Genomic DNA, 23161 nt, shown 5'->3' on the forward strand with positions numbered 1-23161 from the left:
GAGGCAAAAAAACCAAAAAACAAAGAACCCAATCTCTGTCCTCAAGGGGCTTACAGTCCAGTGGAAGAGACAACTTGCAAACAAATCTGAACTTATGAGATATACATGGCATTATTTCAGATAAAGGCCCTTCTGGCATTAGGGAGGACCAGGAAGGAAAGACTTCTCGTGGACACTGGGATTTTGGGTGAGGTTTGAAGTTTTCCTGTAAAGTACTTTGTAGACCTTTCTGGATTGGCCAATTGTTATTATTGACAGACCAAGAATTGAGAGTGGATGGGAAGGCATGGTGGCTGTGAGACCTGACAAATACTTATAAATGTTATAAATACTTAGCACAATCAACACATGGCTTTGTCTTATCAACTAATCTATCAGTACAAATTAATTAAAGGCTTACTCTTGCCAGACTCTGTGTCGGGTGCCAAAGATACAAGTACTAAAAATGAAAGGATCCCCCTACTCACAGGGAGTTCTAATGGGGGATACAAGGGAAACACACTTAAATATATGAATTAATGTGAGAATAAAGAGGAAGGAGTTTATAGCCCCATTTGGTCCTTATAACAATTGTATGAGGGGGGCAGCTAGGTGGCTCAGTGGATAAAACAAGGCCCCTGGATTCAGGAGGACCTGAGTTCAAATCCAGCCTCAGACACTTGACACTTACTAGCTGTGTGACCCTGGGCAAGTCACTTAACCCTCATTGTTCCCCAAAAACCCCCAAACCAAAACATTCCTATGAGTTTGTGTCTGCTATTCTGAGGCTAAATGCCAAAAAGTGTCAACGGTGAAGTATGGTCCTTCCTCTCTTCTGATTTCAATCTAGGTGGCGCAGTGACTGGAGTTTTGAACATTGGAGTCAGAAAGAGCTGAGTTCAAATACTGCTTCAGATGGTTACGAGCTTTGTGACCCTGGGCAAATCATTAAGTTCTCTTAACCTCAGTTTTCTTATCTGTAAAATGGAATGATGATGATCCCTCCCTCCTGGGGTTGTTAAAAGGATAAAACGAGATAATGTGAATAAATGTTATTATTATTATTGCCACCTCCACACCACCTCTAATGATTATCTAAGGCAGATGTTTTCACTGGTGTAGGTGTCCCCATTCTGTTGTTGTTGTTCATCCTTCATTTTCTAATGATGGATCAATGATGTCACGGGTGCCATCTTGACTCACTCATAAATGAGCTTTCAGTGAGGCAGAGTTGCACAAAGCCATCAGCTTTCATCTCTCTCCAGAGTCATCAACATCCATTGGAAGGATGAATGTTCTCATCCTGTGACCTGATAGGCAGCCTTTGAGAGTTGATACAGCTGAGAAATTTGTCACCCTGCGGTTGACCTAGTGATGAGACTTGCTGAATTTGGCCGGGCTGGTTGCTGGATGAGAGGACCACAGTTTCTTGCCAGCCCTATTCTTGAAGCCTTTCCAGTGTGGTAGAACCTGCCACAGCTTATGCCCTGCTTGAAAAGCCTTTGAGAACCCAGGGTCACCCCCAAGCTATGAGGCATCAGAGCAGGACTTGGGTGTAGCGGGCTTATAAAATACTTTGGAATAATCTCGGCTTGATTCCTGTGTTGTAAACCATCTCATACAAGAATACCCATTGCATTAGAGTCGTTGAGAAAAGCCTGATCATAAAACAACCCAGCGTCTCTCTCAGTTGAGAAAAATTAAAAACAAATAATAATTGAAATGTCTTTAAAGCAACTATGTTGGTCATATCTACTGAGTCTTGGACATCTGTATTAGATGTCTTTCCTTCTAATGTATAATATAATTAAAAGCAAGGTCTGCCCTCATTGTATGGAGGTCATAGAAGCACAAAGAGGAATGCATATCTCTTAGTATTTCATTCATACATCGGGTGAAGCCGTTTCATCTCGGGAAATTAAGTTCATGTCTCAGTTTCCTCACCTGTAGTTTGACGGGTGAATGAGATGATCTCCAAGGTTTCTTCCACCTCTAATCTTGCATTTTATGATGATGAATTATTCTCGTCTTGACTTACTGAGATTCTGTTTATTACCTTCCATTTCAATGGTATGGATCTTTTGTGGCTAGCGTTACTTTCTGGATAGAGTCTCCCCACCGTTAGAATGTAATCTCCTTGAAGGAAGAGATTATTTTTTTGCACCGGACGCATAATAAGCACTTAATAAATGATTTTTTCCTGACTGACTTCAGCTAAACAAGCATCTATTTTAACTCCCATGTAATGGGCACAGTGCTGGGTGCTGGGGCCATATAAATGAGAATAAGACAATCCCTGCCCTCAAGAAGCTTCCATTCTAATGGGGAAAGACAACATGTATACAGATAGCATATATACAAAATAGCATCCAAAATAAAAATTAAGTGGAGGGTAAGGAGAGGGAAACTAACAGTGGAGGAATCACAATGATCCATGGCCCCAAAACAAATGATTTATTTTTGTTGTTGTTTAGTCATTTTAAAATCAAGTCTGACTCTTCATGACCTCATTTAAGGGATTTTTTTTTTTTTTGGTAAAGATACTGGAGTGGTTTGCCATTTCCTTCTCCAGCTCATTTTCTAGATGAGGAAACTGAGGTGAGCAAGGTTAAGTGACTTGCCCAGGGTCACACAGCTAGTAAGTGTTAAGTGTCTGAGGCCAGATTTGAGATTTATTATATATGATCTTATAAAGGTGTATCCAACATGATGCAATAGTTCCCCAAACCAGAGGCCTGTATTAACCCATTGTATGGCCTGTTTGCAATCTGCCCTTTTCACCTTTGGTTGGAATTAAAAACAAAACAAAACAAAAAGATCCACCCCAATCTTTGGTTCACTTCAGTTTGTAGAGAAGACGTATTTATTACTCTGCATTGACGTGTTCGCTTGGCTTGGTATGTCAGTTAGCATTTGGTGGATGTAGAAGGAAGGACATCGGGACCATAAAGAGCAGGGAAATGACCAAAGAATTTGTGCTTATTTTGATACCTGTGGTCAAATGTTTTCTCAAAGACAAGCCTGAGGTTTAAAGTATTATCAAGATGTGGGCTTTGGCCTTGGGTGGTTGACTGATAGGAATTCAGCCTTGAGTTGAACTTTGAAAATAGGTTATTTTCTTTGCCTTTTATTTAATTCCTAAGCAACCAATCTGTTGTAGTTTGTTGACCTATTTTCTCGGCTTACACTCCTTCTCTTGCTCTCTCCCTAAGATGCTGTTTGTTCTGGCTCTTGGGGCATCTGTGTTCAGAGGAGCTTGGGTGTGGTTGTGCCCTCTGATTTTGGGGATCCAGTCCTATGGATGGATCCATTTCACATGATTAAGTACCGTAAGGGATGCTATCTTACCAGGGTCACTGGATCAGAGTGACAGTAATGAAGAGAAATTATGTCACCTCTATTATACAGTGGGAAGAAGTATGCAACTGGAATTAGCAGCTCTGCTAGTTACTAGCAGTGTGACCCTGGTCAAGTAATTTCCCCTTGCTATGCCTCAGTTTCCCCATAGGGAAAAGGAGGAGTTTGGGCAGGATGGCATCAGTTTCCTCATCTAAAGAACACTTAGACTTGAAGATCCCTGGGGGCTGTTCCCACTCTAAATCTACAATGATGTAAGGAGCTGTGAATCATGGAGAAATCATAAAGATTCTCTGAACCTCGGTTTCTTCATGGGTAGAAGGAGAATAGTAACTCTTGTACTACTTGTTAAACGAAATTTAAGATATGCAGAGTGCTTTGTGAACTTTATAGTATTATATAAACATCAGTCATCCTCCTCATCATAACCCCTAATACACTAATTACAGGTCATCGAGGGGAAGGGCTAGGCAAGAGTGAGCAGCTCTTCATGGAAGAACAGGGTTGGAAAGGCCCTTAGACATTGAATTCTGCCCAAGCCTGGAGTGCAGGGGGAACCAGATTAAAATGTAATGGGACAATGTTTAACAAAATAAGTAAAAGTACAATACAACATAGATGATGTCAATTTGTGGTTTTCTGAGTCAGCATGTAGCCTAGTTTCTATTTGAATTTGACGCCATCGATCCAGTCTATGCTCTTCACTTAGTCATCAGACCTGGTTTTCCAAGCAATGCATGCTGGGAATAGAACTTGAGTATTTCCACCTTTTATAAGGAAATACAGTCCATTCATTCCCTTGCCTTTGATCAATAGTTACTCTTGTACATAAGGCTTGAATTCTAAAAGATAGCCCCCAGATTTGTCTCTTCTGTATTGATTTCCTTAGCTGCAACATGGGCTAACCCTTATTACAGTGAGGCTGTACATTTGAATGATTAATAATAACAACAATAGCTAACATTTATATACCACTTTAAGGTTTGCAAAGGGCTTCCCATTTGGTAACTCATTTGATTAATGCCTATTCTTTGGGTTCTTAGCTAGTGAATTTGTTAAACTGAAAGTTGGTCAATACTGAAAGGTATTTTTCTTTAGGGCAGTGGAAAGAGGGCAGGGGCTTGGAGTCAGGAAGACTTGAATTCAAATTCGGTTTCACACATGAGCTGTGTGACCCTGGGCAAGTCACTTGACCTTGTTTGCCTCAGTTTCGTCATCTGTAAAATGAGCTGGTGAAGGAAATGGCACTTCAGTATCTTTGCCAAGAAAAAACCAAATGGGGTCACGAAGAGTTAGACTTGACAACAACAAGATTTTTCTTTTTTTTCTTGTTCTAAAACTTTGGTTTTATTGTGTGGGTAGGAAACCTTCACAACCAGTGGCAGAGCCATAATTCTGTTGTATGTGACTGAGCATCATGATCAGAGATTAATACCTGGAACAGTACTCAGGGGCCCTCAGATACAAATTGTTCGTCTTACCAATTAAGAAACTGAGGTAATCGAGGTAAATTCACTTATCCAGGATCACACAACTAGTAAACACTAAGTGTGATTTGAACCCATATTTTCCTAATCCTCAATTCATACCTTCTCTTCTGTACTATTCTGCCTTTGTGGTTTTAGAAAGTTGTCCAGGGAACTGGAGCCCATGGTCACATAGCCAGTGTGGGTCAGAAGCAAGACTTGAACCCTGTTCTTCTGGACTCCATGGCTGGCTCTCTATGTACTAAATTATGCTGCCTTTTGGCGCAGAGTTTGGAGCTGAGGAAATAGAATTTTCCTTTTGTTTTTCCCTCAAGGGGGTCGGTCTGAATTTGGGGAGTAGGGACTTTGTTCAATTGAATATTGATTTCTCCCAGATGGAAAGGAAAGTGCTGTACTTTGGGGAGACCGTGCTTTGGACAGTTTGAATCCAGATGCATGCTCACTTTTGCATGCCTCAGTGTTTTATTTGCCAGTTTGGACATGCCTGTGCATTTGGATATAAAAATAAATAAAGTTCTGTTTTTGGCTCCCTGCAATCATTTTTTTATATCTTCTAGTATTTCCTCTCTTAATTGTCTTTAGTATTTCAAAGCTTTATTATGAATCATTTTGAACAATACAATAATCAAAGTATGTGTTGCTCTCTTTTCAAGGGTTCATTTGGTAAGAAGGTATTTTAGGAAATACAGATTTCAAAGCTGAACCAATCTCCTCCCTTCTTGTAACTACGATGGGATTATCTCACGGGAGTTGGGCTTGTGTGCTTTTTTTTGGCGGGGGGGTATTTCTGAAGGGTCTGGAGTTGAGAAAAGTAGGGTTTATTTTTTCCCTTTTGTTTCAATATGCATTTCTACCATAAACTACCCAATATTTCCTGTTCTTGTTTGATTTTTTAAAAAAGTGTACTTCCATTCATTGTTTTCATGTGACTTCCTATCCCTTTTACGGTAAAGAAGGTTAAAATCCACGACAATTTATGGACTATCTCTGGGGAAAAGGAAGTACATTTCACTGTTGAAAAGCACTTAAAAAAACCTCTATCTTGATTCAGGGAAATTTTAACAGCTCTGAGGTTAAATGTTTTCTCACTCAACTTGGGGTTCAAAAAGGATGATGATTGTATACATGTAGAAAAATTGCCTGGATTCCACATTAGACTTTTGTAAGGAGGGATAGGAGGGAATTCTCTGGGAAAGAGTGAGGACCTCTGTGTGTGTGTGTGTGTATGTGTGTGTGTCTGTGAAAATAAAAGAAACTTTTCAACATGAAATTCATCCTTGAGAGCAGCCTCATATTTCCTTTGATGCTGTGGCATGAATCCATTCACCTGCCACCAGAACAAGAGATTCCTAGTGTTCCAGCGTAGCTTGTGACAGCTCCATGACAGGACTCCTCAAAATGGGTTCATTTACCAGAAGGGATAAAAACACTTTCCCATCAACAACCTGCAGGGAATGTTCTTAGGCTAGATTTAATCCAGAAAGTTAAGTTTGAATTGTCCTCTTGCAAAAACTCATGTATGATCAAAAGCTTTAGACTTCCTCAATAGTGGGTCCCATTCAGAATGCAGACGTTTATTAAGCACTTTCTGTGTGTACTGGATAGGTGCTGAAAGAGAAAAATGCAGCCAACCAATCATCCTTCCCCTCAAGGATCTTATAATAGAGTATTTATTATTAATAATTATAATAATAGTGGCAGCCATTTTGATAACGCTTTTAGGTTTGCAGGATAATTTGCAGACATTTGATCAAATAAGAGAATGTGGGGGCAGCTAGGTGGCTCAGTGGACAAAGTACCAGCCCTGAATTCAGGAGGACCCGAGTTCAAATCCAGCCTCAGACACTGACACTTACTAGCTGTGTGACCCTGGGCAAGTCACTTAAACCTTATTGCCCTGCCAAAAAAAAAAAAAAAAAAGAAAGAGGGAATGCATGTTAATTACCATGCTAACCTTAAAGTTTGTGTGCCCCAAAAGTCTTAGGGCATTCCAAAGCTTTAATCACTTTAAGCTTTAATAAAGCTTAAAACTGTATCAAAACTTTTGATAGAACCTGTGTAAAAGTGAGCTATTATTATGACAATTCTGTGAAGTTAGTATACTATAGGTCTTAAAATACCCATTTAACTGATGAGAAAACTGAAGCACGGAACAATTTATTAAGACTTGCCGATGGTCACATAGTTGATGGGTGTTGGGGGCTTCATGTTCTGCAGCTCTGTGGGCCCCACGGTAAATAATATTCACTGTGACCTTGTGTCATGAAGAAGAAGATAAATTATGTTCCATGTGTTCTGTTTAAGCAAGCGGGGACACATGTAGCAGATCTGAGAAAGTCAGTCATCAAAAGTAGATCAGATGAATTCAGCATTTTGTAGGGCAAGCTTCAGGTTGTATGGAACATCTCATTTCCTGACCATTTGGCACAAATCCGGTGATACTGTACAAGGTGTGAGCCCACATTGGATCCACACGAGCAAAGGTGCGGAGGAAGGAACTGACAAAGTGACAGATTCACTGGTGTTTTGAAGTGATGGGTCATGTAGAGCTTTGGTTTGTTTCCTACCATGAACCCATGGACCATTTTTGTATTCAGAAAATGAGCATATTTTTGTTCTAGGGTTCTTGCTTTTGAAGCATGAACATTGGTTGGTTTCTTTTAGAAAAGGTGAGTTCCCTCTGCTAGCCTGGGAGGAGAAAAGGGAAAAGCTAGTTGGTCCAAAGTGGAAAAATACCGAGAGAAAATCCTGTCCAAAGTAACCCACATGGGGTTGTTTCTTGCTCACAAAGACCAGAAAAACAGAAATGACTTTGCTGGGAAGTAAGTGTAGGGACAGCCTTTTTAAAAAGTTGGGCTTTGAAACACTGGACAGACAGCACATCTGTTTTGAAAGGTGTCTTTGTTTTATAGATACAGATGTTTGTTTTTCACTGCTTGACCACATTGCATACCTCTGGCCAGGGGCTGGGTTTAGCAGATGTTGGATTAAACAGGTCTCATTCAGTCCATATTTTTTTGGGGGGGACCTTATTGAGATTAGGCTGATTAAACAAGATTTACACCAGTTATTTTCTTTTTACTGAATTCTCAGTAATTTCCCATGGGGGTGGAGGAGATTTTTTTTTTTAATGTAATGTGACAGAAGATTACTTTACATAAATATAGTGTGATCGAGTTAATTAACCTCTTACTTTCACCTTTCATAAAGCTACTGGTCTGTTAGAAGATATAATTTTCTAGGTAGACTTAAAGATGAAGCAAGTCAGAATTTGAATTTTAAATGAGTTATTTCAGAGAAGCAGAGAAGTACTGTGCTGCCCCTAACACGTAGCGGTTGTACGGTCACAGACAAGTCGTTTAACCATTTAAACCCTGCAATTGTAAATTACAGAAGAGTCGCTGTTCAACATTGATGGAGGAGGTTTGCACACTGGGAGTTCTGCACATGCTAGTCTTGACCATTCTGTGGTACATATTGAAAAGCTGCATTTGTGAAGTTCCTCAAATTCTTTGTTACCTTTATTATACTGTCAAACTGGCTTCTTGGCTTCATGCATCAAACTATTGGCAGTGTTAAAAATGGAAGCATCTGTAATCTCATGAAAAGAGTTCCCATTTGTCCATAGACCCTATAGCCCTGAGTGCAAGGAGTGTGGAAGACACGACCTCTTTGATCGGACTAAGATGTTTCCGTGAGTGGAATTCATCAGGACTAAAGACATCTGGGGGACCTAGTTCATTAATCCATGGGTCTTGAACTAGAAGATTCAATAAAGGCTGTTTTGAAAAAGTAAAGTGCTTTATAGATCTTCAAGAACTAGGGAGATTCTAGCCATTAATGTTAAAGTGATAGGTGTATGTTGAGAGTTGCTGCATACCCATAGGCAACTCTGAGTAGCAGAGCCTGTGCTCATCCACCTTGGCAGAGGAAGATTCCTTACCTGTGAGTCCCCATTGCCAACTGAATCGCCATGAGTTAGCAATCCACCGAAAACCTAGCCTCTGTCTTGTACTTGGCTTCTTTCTTGGGCTTAGTATAAGGGCTGAGGAGTCATGAGAGGCAAAACAGACTGAAGATAGTGAGCATACAGTTTTGTTTCTCTTTTTCTATCATAAGTAAGACAGATTAGCAAATTTCTCTTTGATGGTTTCATAAGAAAAAACAAATCCATCCTTTTGCCAGAGGAGATACCAGCATTGCAGACAGTGCAGGTCTTCTAGCCAAGGCAGAGGGGTCAACGCACCTTGTCATCGAGGGATTTATCATGTTAAAAAAATGTGTCACCACAACGTGCTCTCTGCGCTGTTTCTTTGGCAACAGAACCGAACTGAGGTAAAAAAATCCAGATGTCTGACTTTTGTGTTCAGACACTATAGATTTAGAACTTTAAGCAAGGAGTATTAGCACAGATTGACTAGTGAAGTCCAACTCTCCCTAGTTCAGGGCCGGTGCTCCTTCCCCTGCACCACCTTTAATCAAATCTCACAATGAAAATCAACCAAGCTCATATTTAATCTTTAACCTACTATTTAATGAATAATAAACAAATAATTTACTTCATTTTTATAATATTAATGTTTAATATTATATAATTTTTATTGTGCCGTGAAGGGTAAGCATTTGACGTGAATGATTGTATGTCTTTTATATAACTGAACTTTTTTTCTTACAGTTTTTCTCTCATTTTGTCAGTTCTTGAATTTTTCTTCTTTTTAAAAATAATATTTTCTTTCCCCTAATTATATGTAAAGACGAGTTCTCAAGTTTTTTCTTTTTAAAAAACTACTTGATTTATTTCCCAATTATATATAAAGGCAAGTTCTCAAGTTTTTTTTTAAATAGATTTTTTTTTTTTTGGTGAGGCAATTGGGGTTAAGTGACTTGCCCAGGGTCACACAGCTAGTAAGTGTCAAGTGTCTGAGGCCAGATTTGAACTCAGGTCCTCCTGAATCCAGGGCTGGTGCTTTATCCACTGCGCCACCTAGCTGCCCCCCAATAGATTTTTAAAATTAATTTTGTTAGTTCTGTTAAATAACAATTAAATAAGCCTGTTAATTTAATGTTAATTTGTTAATTTTGTTATTTCATCAGTATCTTTAGTTAGCATCACTGTCAATGGTCCTTGATGAAGTTCTCCAAATAGCTACGGGTCCTATATTCTTACCTTCCCTTTGTTACTCATCACCACTATCCTGGTCCTGGGTTGAAACTGTGTATGTGTCCAATCATTCCCCAACTACCATCTCCCCTCCCCCTGATCCCTGTTCTGAAGGGTCATTGAGCAATCTGACCACTCCCAGCTTTCTGACTCTGGATTCACTGTCACCGAAACAGGGGCATCTCTAATATCACATGCTTTCCCTGTTTTGATAGAGGCAGGAAGTTGGACAATATGAAGACTTGAGATGGTTTGTTAGTGTTGAGAGCATCAAAGAGAGGAAAGGTCACATAGAAAAGGAAACTCAGACTTCTTAGGATTCCGAATTGTAGAGTTAGAGCTAGAAGGGACCTCAGAAGTGATGTGGTTTAACCTCTTCATTTTGCAGATAGGGAAACTGAGGCTTAGAGTGGTTAGGTGACCTTCTTAAGGTCAGAGAGCTAGTAAATATCTGAGTTGGGATTTGAATCCAGGTCCTCTGACTCTTGAACTTCTCTTCTTTCTCCATTTCCACTTACATTTTGCCACCTTAAAACTTTTTTGCTATTGTGGTTGTTGTTGTTTAGGTGTATTCAACTTGTGACCCCCTTTTGGGGGTTTTCTTGGCAGAGATACTGGAGCAGCTTGCCATTTCTTTTCCAGCTCATTTTACAGACGTGGAGACTGAGGTTAAGAGGTCTAAATGACTTGCCCAAGGTCAAACAGGTCAATAGGACCTTCTGTCCTCTGGACTATATTACACCCTAAATGGATAATAACCCATTCTGGACTTTCATCCAGCACCTCTTGTCCTTTTCACTTGATACCTTGGGAAAACTTCTGCCCTCCACTGCCCACCCCCACTTCTATAGTGACTCCTTCCTTGGGGACTATCATTTAAGAAGGACCCTGATCAAGTTTCCCCTACTCACTCTTGGATTTCCTCTAGACCCGTCACAAGCCACCTTTTCCCATCTTCCTCCACTCCCTATATATGTTGTGTTCCTGTTAGAATGTGAGCTTCATGAAGGGAAGGGTTGTTTATGTCTTTTTTTTTTTTTGGTATCCTCAGTGCTTAGGTCCATGCCTGACACATAGAAAGTGCTTAATAAATGCTACTTCTTTCTTTCTCTTCCTTCCTTTCTTTTTTCTCTTTCACCTGTATATTCATCTTTCTGTCTGTCTGTGCATCTTTCCATCCATGCATCTGCCCATCCATGTATCCATGCATCCATCATCCATCTATCTATCTATCTATCTATCTATCTATCTATCTATCTATCTATCTATCTATCTATCTATATCTATCTATCTACCTACCTTTGTCTATGCATCTTTCTATCCATCTATCTATCTATATACCTCTATCATCTGTCTATCTATCTGTCTATGCATCTTTCTATCCATCCATCCATCTATCTATCTATCTATATCTATCTACCTACCTCTGTCTATGCATCTTTCTATCCATCCATCCATCCATCCATCCATCCATCCATCCATCCATCCATCCATCCATCCATCCATCCATCTATCCATCTATCTATTTATCTATCCATCCATCCATCTATCTATCTATCTATCTATCTATCTATCTATCTATCTATCTATCTATCTATCTATCTATCTATCATCTATCTATCTATCTCTACCTACCTGTCTATGCATCTTTCTATCCATCTATCTATATACCTCTATCATCTGTCTATCTATCTGTCTATGCATCTTTCTATCCATCCATCCATCCATCTATCTATCTATCTATCTATCTATCTATCTATCTATCTATCTATCTATCTATCATCTATCTATCTATCTCTACCTACCTCTGTCTATGCATCTTTCTATCCATCTATCTATATACCTCTATCATCTGTCTATCTATCTGTCTATGCATCTTTCTATCCATCCATCCATCCATCCATCCATCCATCCATCCATCTATCTATCTATCTATCTATCTATCTATCTATCTATCTATCTATCTATCTATCTATCTATCTATCTATCATCTATCTATCTATCTCTACCTACCTCTGTCTATGCATCTTTCTATCCATCTATCTATATACCTCTATCATCTATCTGTCTATCTGTCTATGCATCTTTCTATCCATCCATCCATCTATCTATCTATCTATCTATCTATCTATCTACCTACCTCTGTCTATGCATCTTTCTATCCATCCATCCATCCATCCATCCATCCATCCATCCATCCATCCATCCATCTATCTATCTATCTATCTATCTATCTATCTATCTATCTATCTATCTATCTATCTATCTATCTCTATCTATCTACCTACCTCTGTCTATGCATCTTTCTATCCATCCATCCATCTATCTATCTATCTATCTATCTATCTATCTATCTATCTATCTATCTATCTATCTATCTATCTATCTATCTATCTCTATCTACCTACCTCTGTCTATGCATCTTTCTATCCATCCATCCATCCATCTATCTATCTATCTATCTATCTATCTATCTATCTATCTATCTATCTATCCATCTGTCTCTCTCATCTTTCTGTCTGCCTATCATTTATATCTCTGATTACAGGCGGTTACCAGTTTATGAACACATTATATTTTAATAATTCACATATAAGTTAATTGTAGGAGAGGGTTGGACAAAGGCGCCATTGGCTCCCACGTCATCGATGGGCACGAATGATGGAAAAGGGTGTGTCCATTGTGGGGGTGACGCAGACAGAACAGGAACATCTGTTTCAGGACTCAGAGAAGAAAAGGTGGCAGTCAGGGCTCCTGTGGGATTGGATGTGGACAAATGCATTATGCATATTATCTTTACTACCCAAATGAAGAGAAATAAAGACCTAAAAGCACAGAAGGTTCACTAGAGAGCACCCCCCTTTTACAGATAAGGACATCTCAAGGTGGGGTGACTTAGCCAAGATTGTACAAGTCGTTAATGAGCAGAGCTGGGATTCTAACCCAGGCCCTCTGATACCAAAAAAACCCAATGAATGCTCTTTCTATTATAGGGTTGGAAGAGACTCAAGCAGAGATATTTACTGTGTGACCTTGGGCAAGTCACTTAACCCTGTTTTCCTCAGTTTCCTCATCTGTAAAATGAGCTGGAGAAGTGTGGGGACCAATTTTTAATTCGGGAGTGTCAGCTAAGCAGCTTGCCGCGATATTGGGGCAAGGAAGGAGACCGGCAGCCTCCCTCAAAACAGAACAGGATTTATTTTAACAAGAATGAACTTAAAAAAAAAAACAAAAAACAGGGGCAGCTAGGTGGCGCAGTGGATAAACCACTGGGCCTAGAGTCAGGAATGGTCATCTTCCTGAGTTCAAATCTAGCTTGAGACAGTTACTAACTCTCTGACCCTAGGCAATTCCCTTAGTCCTGTTTGCCTCAGTTTTCTGATGGTGTCACGAAGAGTTAGACATAACTGAACAACAAATGCTTTTAGTGTGTCCTATCTCATGCATGTGAAAATAAGTTAATGCAGTTAAATCTATTTTAATGTTCTGAATTTAGATGCATTTTAATACAAGCAAAGAGGACCTGAAATTATTTTAATTTTTTTCAAATGCCAGTTCTCACTGATGGAAATTTATCTGATGTTTGGATTTGTGAATTGTACTGAACAACTTGTTCTTAGCATATGTTAGTTATAATGGCCTCATAATAGAGTTTTTCATAAAAATCTTCCTCTTGCATAATTTTCTTTTCTTTTTTTCCTTTCTTTCTTTTTTTGTGGGGCAATGAGGATTAAGTGACTTGCCCAGGGTCACACAGCTAGTAAGCAAGTGTCTGAGACCAGATTTCAACTCAGGTCCTCCTGAATCCAGGGCTGATGCTTTAGCCACTGTGCCACCTAGCTACCCCTCTTGCATAATTTTCACAAATCATTTTGGGGGAGTAATCAATCAGTGAGCGTTAATAAGTGCTTTCTATGGAATCTTACTTGAAATATTTTCATTTCATTTTTATTATTTAATTTAATAATTATACTTTATTTTAACATTCATTTAAAAAATGTTGAATTCCTGATTCTCTCCTTTCTTCCTGCCTTTCATTTTATTCTTAAAACATCATGAATCCAGGGCAGCTAGGTGTCACAGCAGATAAAGCACGGGCCCTGGATTCAGGAGGACCAGAGTTCAAATCCGACCTCAAACACTTGACACTAGCTGTGTGACCCTAGGCAAGTCACTTAACCCTCATTGCAAAAAAAAAAAATCATGAATCCAAACTTTTTTTGGGGGGGTGTAGAAAATTAAGGTCCCTGGAAAACATCTTTTTTTAAATGACATTTTCTATCTCTAAACCCACTCTCTTCTCCAGCCTCAAGAGCCTTTGCAAGGGCAGGGAGGAGGGGATTGCTAGGTCTCACTAATTAAAATCTTTTTTCTGTTGCTTGTTCTTTTTTCCTTTTTCCTTTAGAGTTAGGGCAGGCACCTTGGCCCTTCCACAAGAGGCCTGGATAATCTCCTTCCAATTAGGATAAGCCCCCTTTTGTCACCCTGCTTTTTAAGGTCACTTTAGTCCCCAATTTTGAAATTTCTTGGTTTTTTTTTTTTTAAGTGAGGCAATTGGGGTTAAGTGACTTGCCCATGGTCACACAGCTAGTAAGTTTTAAGTGTCTGAGGCCGGATTTGAACTCAAGTACTCCTGACTCCAGGGCCGGTGCTCTATCCACTGTGCCATCTAGCTGCCCCAATTTCTTGGTTTTTAAAAAAAATAATTTTCTCCTTGGCTACTCTGTGTGTGTATGTATGTGCGTGTGTGTGTACTTGTGTACTTGTACACGTATGCCAACACATAGATTGTCTAGAGATTACAGTCAGTTTAGCAATTTCTAGTGGTTTTAGAAGCTGGTTTCTGAAAGTTGCTTTGCTCTTTTCATTCTGCGCATTTAAAAACAGAACAGAAAAGTTTATAAACACAGTCACACTTTGGTTTCCACATAATGGTAGTACACATCTACACTTGACTTCTTGGAAGGGGTGGTGGTGGTGAGTCAAGAAAAGGGTTTGGGGTTCAGACAGTGGAAGTTGGGGGGGGGGGAGAGAAACAGGTGATGAGTGTGCTTCTAAGAAGCTGTGTGATCGAAACATCCCACTTCTTTCCTAGAAATGGATGCTGCAAGATTCAGGAATATTCCACCTTTCGTTTCCCTGCCGTGGCTGGCTAGCACCATTCTTCCTATGCTTTATAAATTTGAAAAATATCAGTGGGGGATGGGGGGGAGTGGGAAGGGTTTTAAGAGTGGGACATTCCCAAGCTCCATCCCAGATGGGCTGTAGAACTGCTGAGGTGTAATCTGAGACCTTCCAAACATAAGCACATGGAGTATGTATATCCTCGGAGGACTTCTCAGCCCAGCCCTTTCTAGGTGTGTTTTTTGTCTTTTTCATTTTCTCCTGGAGTTTTTATTTTTGTACCAAACCCTCATGTTCCTGAGATTCCAACTCATAAAAGCCAATTAGAGTTAGGCTGTGTTGTCGGATGAGAAACCGCTGGGTCCCCGTCGGTGTAGATCCCTGTGTCCCATGGGGGCCAGAGGGATTTTCAGCTCAAAAACAGAAAAAGAGGCTGTGGGGGCCGGATCCCACAGTCTGTGGAAGTTTGTCCTCCTTTGCAGCTGACAGCATTGCAGAATTCCCTCAGGGACCATAAGAGAAACTGCGCTAGCCGGTGGTGTTGTTCGAATAAAATCCCCCCCTGCTATGGATTGGTCCCAAGCTATACTATTACTCTCCCTTATCCCTTGCATCATGATTACATTTATTATAGCTGAACACACGTTCCTCATTAGTACCCTTGGGTAATATGGGAAATCAGAGGGCTGAAAATTAGGCAGAATAGGTACCAGATGTTTATATTAGCTTGGCATGCATCTGTATTCAGAATACTTGAGGATCATATTTATCGAATCTGAAAATTACTTAATGCTTTGCTTTTCATTGGACAGTGGTCCTCCCCTAGATGATTTTATTCTGTATGAGAGGTGGGACATTACTCCTTATTGTAGGAAGGATTAGGCTTAAAGTGTGGGCAGTAATGGCATCAATTCTCCTCTTTCCCCGCAAAAAAACCCTCCTGCATTCTATCCAGGATCAGGGCTGGTCTGTAATCAGTCCTAAGAAATGGGCGGTGTTCCTGACTGAGGTTGGAAGCCTGCTTTGAATCTAAAAGGCCGGAACAAAAGGGAAAGAGGCCTGTTTTTGTATTTCCTTACTGCATCTGTTGGGAAGGTAGATGAGAGGAGACAGTCCTCAAGGCTTAGTCAAAAGACAGCCAGCCCTGGCATCCAAAACGCTGGGAGAGCAGGATTTAGAGTCAACAAGTCAATAAGCATCTATTAAGTGCTTACTATTTGCTAAGCACTGTGTTATCAATTAAAAAAAACCATTTATTAAACACTTACTATGTGCCAGGTACTGATCTAAGTGCTGGCGATATAGAAAGAGGAAAAAGACAGGTCCTGCCCTCAAGGAGCTTACGATCTAAGGGGGCTGACAACATGTAAACAACTATGTACAAACAAGTTCTAATAGAAAGTAATTAGGAGAGAGAAGGCATTAGAATTCAGAGGGGCTGGGGCAGCTAGGTGGCGCAGTGGATAGAGTACCAGCCCTGGAGTCAGGAGTACCTGAGTTCAAATCTGGCCTCAGACACTTTACACACTTACTAGCTGTGTGACCCTGGGCAAGTCACTTAACCCCAATTGCCTCACTTAAAAAAAAAAAAGAATTCAGAGGGGCTGGGAAAGGCTTACTGTAAAAGATGGGATTTTAGTTGGGGGGGGGGTGTAGCATGGGGAAACAGAGCAGCAGAAACATAGTCCCTCTGGTGAGTTTCTCATCCAACAACACAGCCTGGCTCTGATGGGTTTGTTTGTTTGTTTTTTTGGTGAGGCAATTGGGGTTAAGTGACTTGCTCAGGGTCACACAGCTAGTAAGTGTCAAGTGTCTGAGGTCGGACTTGAACTCAGGTCCTCCTGAATCCAGGGCTGGTGCTCTATCCACTGTGCCACCTAGCTGCCCCATCTGATGGGTTTTTATGAGTCAGAATGTTAGGAACAATGAAGAATTGGTGCAAAAAGTAAGACGTCTAGAAGAAAATGAAAAAGACAAAAACAAAAAGTCTTTCTGTATATAATGTCTCAGGATTAGAGAGATCGTCATTGGAAGCTGAAAGGGACCCGGAGGCCATCTATTCCAACCAGTTCAGGCTCATTGAGGTGAGAAAAAGAAGATGACAATAGCACCCGCCTCCCAGGGTGGTGGTGAGGATAAAATGAAGTAAGAGATGTAAGGTGCTTTGGAAAGTTTAAAGCACTACATCAATGCTAGCTATCACAGGTGGCAAAGCCAAGCACAAGATGGTGATGGTTTTGTATTCTGTCCTGGTGAAACCACATTTGGAGTTTTGGGTCACCAAATAAGCTAGAGACTGTTGCAAAGGAGGACGTTCAAGATGGTGCCGGCCATTGAGTCTGTTCCAAATGAAGATGGGTTGGGGGACCTGGGGTAGTTTAGCCTGCAGAAGAGGCTGGGACTGTCTTTTGCCCTATTTTTTTGTATCCTCAGAACTTTGCACAGTGCCTGGCACATAGTAGGTGCTTAATAAATGCTTATTGATCAATTGGTTTTATTTGTACAGTTATACATGCATGTAATTTCCTCCAATAGATTGTGAGCTCCTTGAGAGAGTGGGTACTGTCTTTTGCCCTTTTTTTGGTATCTGCAGAACTTTGCACAGTGTCTGGCACACAGTAGGTGCTTAATAAATGCTTATTGACAGTAATGATAATTATCTGGAGATTAGACTTATCCTGTTTGGACCCAGAGAGAATAGGACCAGGAGCAATGGGTGGAAGTTGGAAACAGGCTGGTTTTTGGCTTGTTGTCAAGAAAAACTTCCTAAGAATGAGAGCTCTCCAAAAATGTCCGGCTGCTCTGGGAGTCAGTGGGTTCCTTCTCACTGAAGGTCCTCAGGCAAGGTAGTGTTTGAGTCCGAGAGGGGATTCTTTTGGGTGTGGGTTGAAGGAGGAGCTTTCTTCCAGCTCTGAAATCTTGTGATTCAATTACTCAGAAGATTTCCAATAGGCCCTGCTGTCTATGATGAGGAAGGGTCTGAGGGAAGGAGGCTGTGCTGCAAAAGGCAGGGCCGGGGACAGCCCCATAAGCCCACATGTGTGGGCAACAGAGTTGAACAGTGATTGGTGGAGAAGCTTTTGTGCCACCCCACCTCCCTCAAAAGGGGAGGCAAATTTGGGACCCGCTTTTCCCAGTTCCTGAGGTTGCTTGGTTAGTGACTGACCTTGGGGCACCAAAAACCCCTCCTGGTAAAAATGAGGAGACATTCTCCCTTGTTGTCAAACGGGGGTCTGCAGTGAAGACTGGTGTTTATAGAATAAATAGCCTGACTTGCTATTATATGGTTGGTCCATGAGGTCGGGGGATGGATTTCAGGGGGCTTGAGAATGGGAAACAATCATAGCTTTATCTGAATAGAATTGGTTTCCTTCTTAATCCTATGTATTTCAGTGTATACAGTTAATAAGATGATTCTGAGAAAAGACCTCACCAGACTGCCAAACGATTCCATGCAAAAAAAAAAAAAATAAAAGAATTTGAATTGCTGTTCTAGACCTTCTTGAAAAAATGGTAGTGCCATCGTTGCAAGGTGAGGCCAGGGACAGGAGGGGGTTTGAAGGGTACCTAAGACCAGGATGTGGTCACAAGAGAATCAGAGGCTGCTCTGAGGCTGGGGACTGCTCTAAAGGAAAGCAAAAGTAGACAGGATGAGGTTGAGAGCAGGATGTGTGTGTGTGTGTGTGTGTGTGTGTGTGTGTGTGTTTTGGGGGGGTGTGGGAAAAGGCAATAGTTTAAATACCACCTGGAGAGGTGTAGGGCAATGTTTCATATTCAGGAAGAGTGGAGAAAAACAAGTGTATTTCCTGCCTTCGATAGTTTTTGAGGGTGGGGGGAGCCCCATGGGAGTGGTTGCTCAGCAACTAGAAGTGCCACCTCCCTCATTTTAGGATGATCTCTCTTCTCTGAAGTGGAACTGAAGATCTGGTACAAGTGATGGTGATGGAGAGGGGAGAGAGAGAGAGAGAGAGAGAGAGAGAGAGAGAGAGCGAGCTCGGGAGGGAGAGCGAACAGAGCTGTGAGGAAGGTATGGCAACCTACAAATATGCAAATAATCTCATATTGATAAAGATGATAAATACAAAGAAATGTGGAAAGAATGAGCAGGGGGAAGAAAGAGCCAGAGGAAGACCCTCCACTTCCAAGCTGTGGCAAGAATAGCAGCAGTGCCCTTCTGGGTTACATAGGCAGAGTTGAGATCTGAAGGCAGGATCCAGTGCTTTTGAAACCCAGGCTGTGTCTTGTGCCAGGAATGCAATCCCTCCTCACCTCCATGTCTCAGTACCAATTTCCTTTAAGACAATTCAAGTACCTTCTTTATATGAGGCCTTCCCTGATCTCTTTAAGCTTTCTCACCCCTCAAACTTTTAATTATTGGGGTAGCTAGGTGGTTAGAGCACTGGCCTTGAAGTTGGGGGGATCTGAGTTCAAATCTCACCTCAGACACTCATTAGCTGTGTGACCCCTGGGTAAGTCACTTAACCCCAGTTGCCTTAAACATCTCCAGTCGTCCTGATACATGTCTTGCCACCGGACTCAGATGGCTCTGGAGGACAGAGGGAGGCTGGTGACCTTGTACAATCCTCCCTTACTGAAATCCAATTCATAATTAATTAAATTAATTAAATCCAATTCATGACTTACAAGTCATGACCTCACCCCAATGTCGTGGTCCTCTTCAAGAACAAAGGACAAACAAGAACAACCTTTTAATCATTAAGTAGATATTTAGTATGTAATTTTCTGTGTACATACAATTTCCCCCAATAAGATGTGAACTTCTTGAGGGCAGGGGTATTTATTTTACTTTTGTCTTCATACCTCCTGTGCTTAGCCCAGTGCCTGGCACATAGTAGGTGATTAATCAATGCTTGTTCATTGATTTTGTTGAGATTGTGACTAAGTAAATAATAATAATAATAACAATAACAAAAATGAAGGTGACAAGCACCTCCTTTCTCCCTGACTCCCCTCTCATTACATTTTTATTCCACACCTGGGACAGGTACAACCCATGTCTAGAGGCAGGGCTTTTAAAAAGAGGCCATGTAGAGAATCATGGATTCAAGTTAAGGATCTGCCGATATAATTTGTCTCACTGGGGGTCTTTGCATACCCCCCCTCACAACTCTACTCCTATCATAATTTTGGTAAAATCTTATCACCCAACTCTGAAGGAGCTGATTGAGAGGCAACACCATGATGTAGATAGCTCAGCCATGTCTCAGGGAGACCTGGATTCAAATCCTGCCTATGACACACAATGTTGTGTGTGACTATGGACAAGAAGCATGACCTTTAGTATTCTATAAAATTCTCTGAAACTGTAAGGGATGGGTAAATCACCAACCTATATTGGTGGAGGGAGCTTTCACACCTAGGAGTCCCTACAGAGATCAAGACAAAAATGAAGGATCAGAGATTTAAAGCTAGAAGGGGGCTAAGAGATCATAAAGCCAGGGGGCAGCTACGTGGTGCAGTGGATAAAGCACTGGTCCTGGATTCAGGAGGACCTGAATTCAAATATGACCTCAGCCACTTGAAATTTACCAGCTGTGTGACTCTGGGCAAATCACTGAACCCTCATTGCCCTGCAAAAACCAACCAAACAAGAGATCACGGAGCCCCAGCTCCTTCTTTTATTTTATTTTTAAAATTTTAAACAAGAAGTTTATTTAAACAACAAGATGTTTGACTTGAAGGGAAAACTATCTAGGATCAATTTCTTTATAGTAATTTATCCCTACTGAGAAACAGAGATTGCCCTACATGTAACAGCTACGTACAAAAAAGTTATAAAATCATCCTTGGTTTTACAGTGATAAAAGAAAAACATTGAAATTATCCAATCAAATAAGGTATGTAAGGATTGTTTTTGTTTTTGTTTTTGTTGTTGTTGTTATTGTTAAAGTGAAAGCAAAATAACTTACTGGAATATAAAGATGACAGATTGACAGCATGCCACTAAAGGAGAAAAGGGATATTTTCACAGAACCAGTTTGTTTTTTTCCCTCCCCATCTCCATTTGATGTTGATCAAAATATACCATCGGCCATTTAGTTAAAAAAAAAAATACGCATTATTCCTGTGCAGGTACACCAGTTACTTTATGTACAATAAAGGAATGGGGGAAGGGGATCAAAGAGGAGAGAAAACTGTACTGCAGTAGTCAGGATGTGGAGGAGCCAAATCTTGGTTTTCTAATTGTGAATGTATCGTTTTCCTTGGGAGCACAGTTCTGGAGTAGTTGCAGGTTCTCTTTTTAGAAAACACCACCTGTCTGCTGCTGGAATACATCCATTGTATCTTCATCCCCCTTTTCCCACTGTGCAGGTGTGTCTGTTTCATTGATTGGTTGGTTGCCCATCGAATCGGAATCTCATCTGCCTCATTGACAAACCCTGTTGTTCACAATAGGCTTTCATTAGTTTACTAAGTGGTGTGTGCCCTGCCACCTTCAAATTAATGTGGTCCTTGTTTTCAGTCTTGACTCCTTCCTTTGGTTTTTTGTCAGCCATGGCGAGTCCGGGGGTCTCCTCAGCTGCCGCTTCACAAAAGAGGCACCAGGATGGTTGGCTCCAAGGGAAGGAGGCGGGGTGAGAAGCAGCAGCGGGAGGAGCAGGAGGAGGAGGGGGAGGAAAGTGATGGTGGTCCCCTTCCTTTATTTTTACAGATAATTAAACTGAGCTTAAATGACTTGGCCAACATTACACAATTAGTAAGAGTCTGAGGTGGGATTCAGACTTCAGTCTTCCTCACTCCAACTCCACTGGGCTATTCATTACACCAAATATCTTCTTTCACATGCGTTATTAGTAATGTTCCAAAACAATAAATCAGTGGGTTGGCATCAGAAATTAAATGGGAATATTTGGGGAGTCTTGAGGAATATGACCTATGAAGGCCAGCAGACAACACAGAAAAAGTTTAGGAACTCAGAAAGGCATATGTGTGTGTGTGTGTGTGTGTGTATAATAGCAACATATTTTATCTTTTAGTACCATAATGATTCAGACTTCTTCTCTGTGGCATGAAGGGAAGACCAAAGCATCTTATGTGGATTTTCCAGATTGCAGGGGTGCTATAACCCCCCTCCCCCCACTTGTGGAAGGGATAATAGCTGTATATTGAAAATAAAGACAATTTGCTGGGAGAGGGGAGAGGAAGGGAGTGAGGCACTAACTAGGTCAATGTAAATTATAAATCTCTGTCTAGATTTGCGTTCTGATAAATGCCTGTCCGAGCTGTAAAACATTTCTCCCTGTGCCTTGATTTGTTTATTTAGCGTGGATAGGATGATGGCAAATTGATGACATTGAGAAGAAAATGCACAGCTCATCAGAGACATCGCATCAACCCCATGGAGGCACCAGAGCTGCATGGGGTGGGCAGTACTTTTCTCTGTAGCCCTCCAGTATCAGACATACCAGACCTCCCATGGGCCCTGGCAAAGGAGAGTGGATTGGAGAGCTGTGGGGAAAATGTTTGCTTATGCTAATGTTTGCCTTGTTCTATTGACCCACTCGAGGGAGGCTAACTCTGCCACCACGCTGGGTTCTTGCTGCCATTCTCTGTTTCTCTGTCACCTCACGCTGTCTCTCAAAAAGAGCCAGCGGCGTGACCCAGGTCACCGCTGAGTATTGGAAAAAAGACATAGGCCTCATGGCGTAAACCAGATAGCTGTTATCGGGGTAGATAATTCTGGTTGGTTCTGAAATAGACTTGGCAAAAAACACCGTGTTTGCTTATGGTGTTAAGGCACTGGGTCAGTGCTGGCTGGGCACCTGAGTTGCCTTTGAGTTGTAAGTGAGACCAGTGTTGAAGCAGATAACTTAAAATCATAAGCTTCAGGTTCATACGGGCATCTAGAGCTGGACAGGGCTAGGGTTCTTTCTAAAATGGTGGTCAGGGGAGGGGAGTCCCTAATGAGGGAGGCTCCCAGGGCAATCAGTCTCATGAGTTCGCTAGCACCTTTTGCACGAAAGAAATGCACTCTTCCAAACTTCAGTTCTGTAATAGATTTGTGATCGCCTCAGTGTGGATTTGTGTACCT

The 23161-nt window shown here is 41.1% G+C and overlaps 1 protein-coding gene across 1 annotated transcript in view; it reads left to right on the forward strand.

Moving 5' to 3' along the window:
- TGFBR3 (transforming growth factor beta receptor 3) overlaps positions 1-23161 on the forward strand; it is a 237697-nt gene that overhangs the window by 74981 nt on the left and 139555 nt on the right. The gene's annotated exons all lie outside the window — the stretch shown is intronic.

Source organism: Dromiciops gliroides, chromosome 4 (genome assembly GCF_019393635.1).
Source record: "Dromiciops gliroides isolate mDroGli1 chromosome 4, mDroGli1.pri, whole genome shotgun sequence".
Taxonomy (NCBI): Eukaryota; Metazoa; Chordata; class Mammalia; order Microbiotheria; family Microbiotheriidae; genus Dromiciops; species Dromiciops gliroides.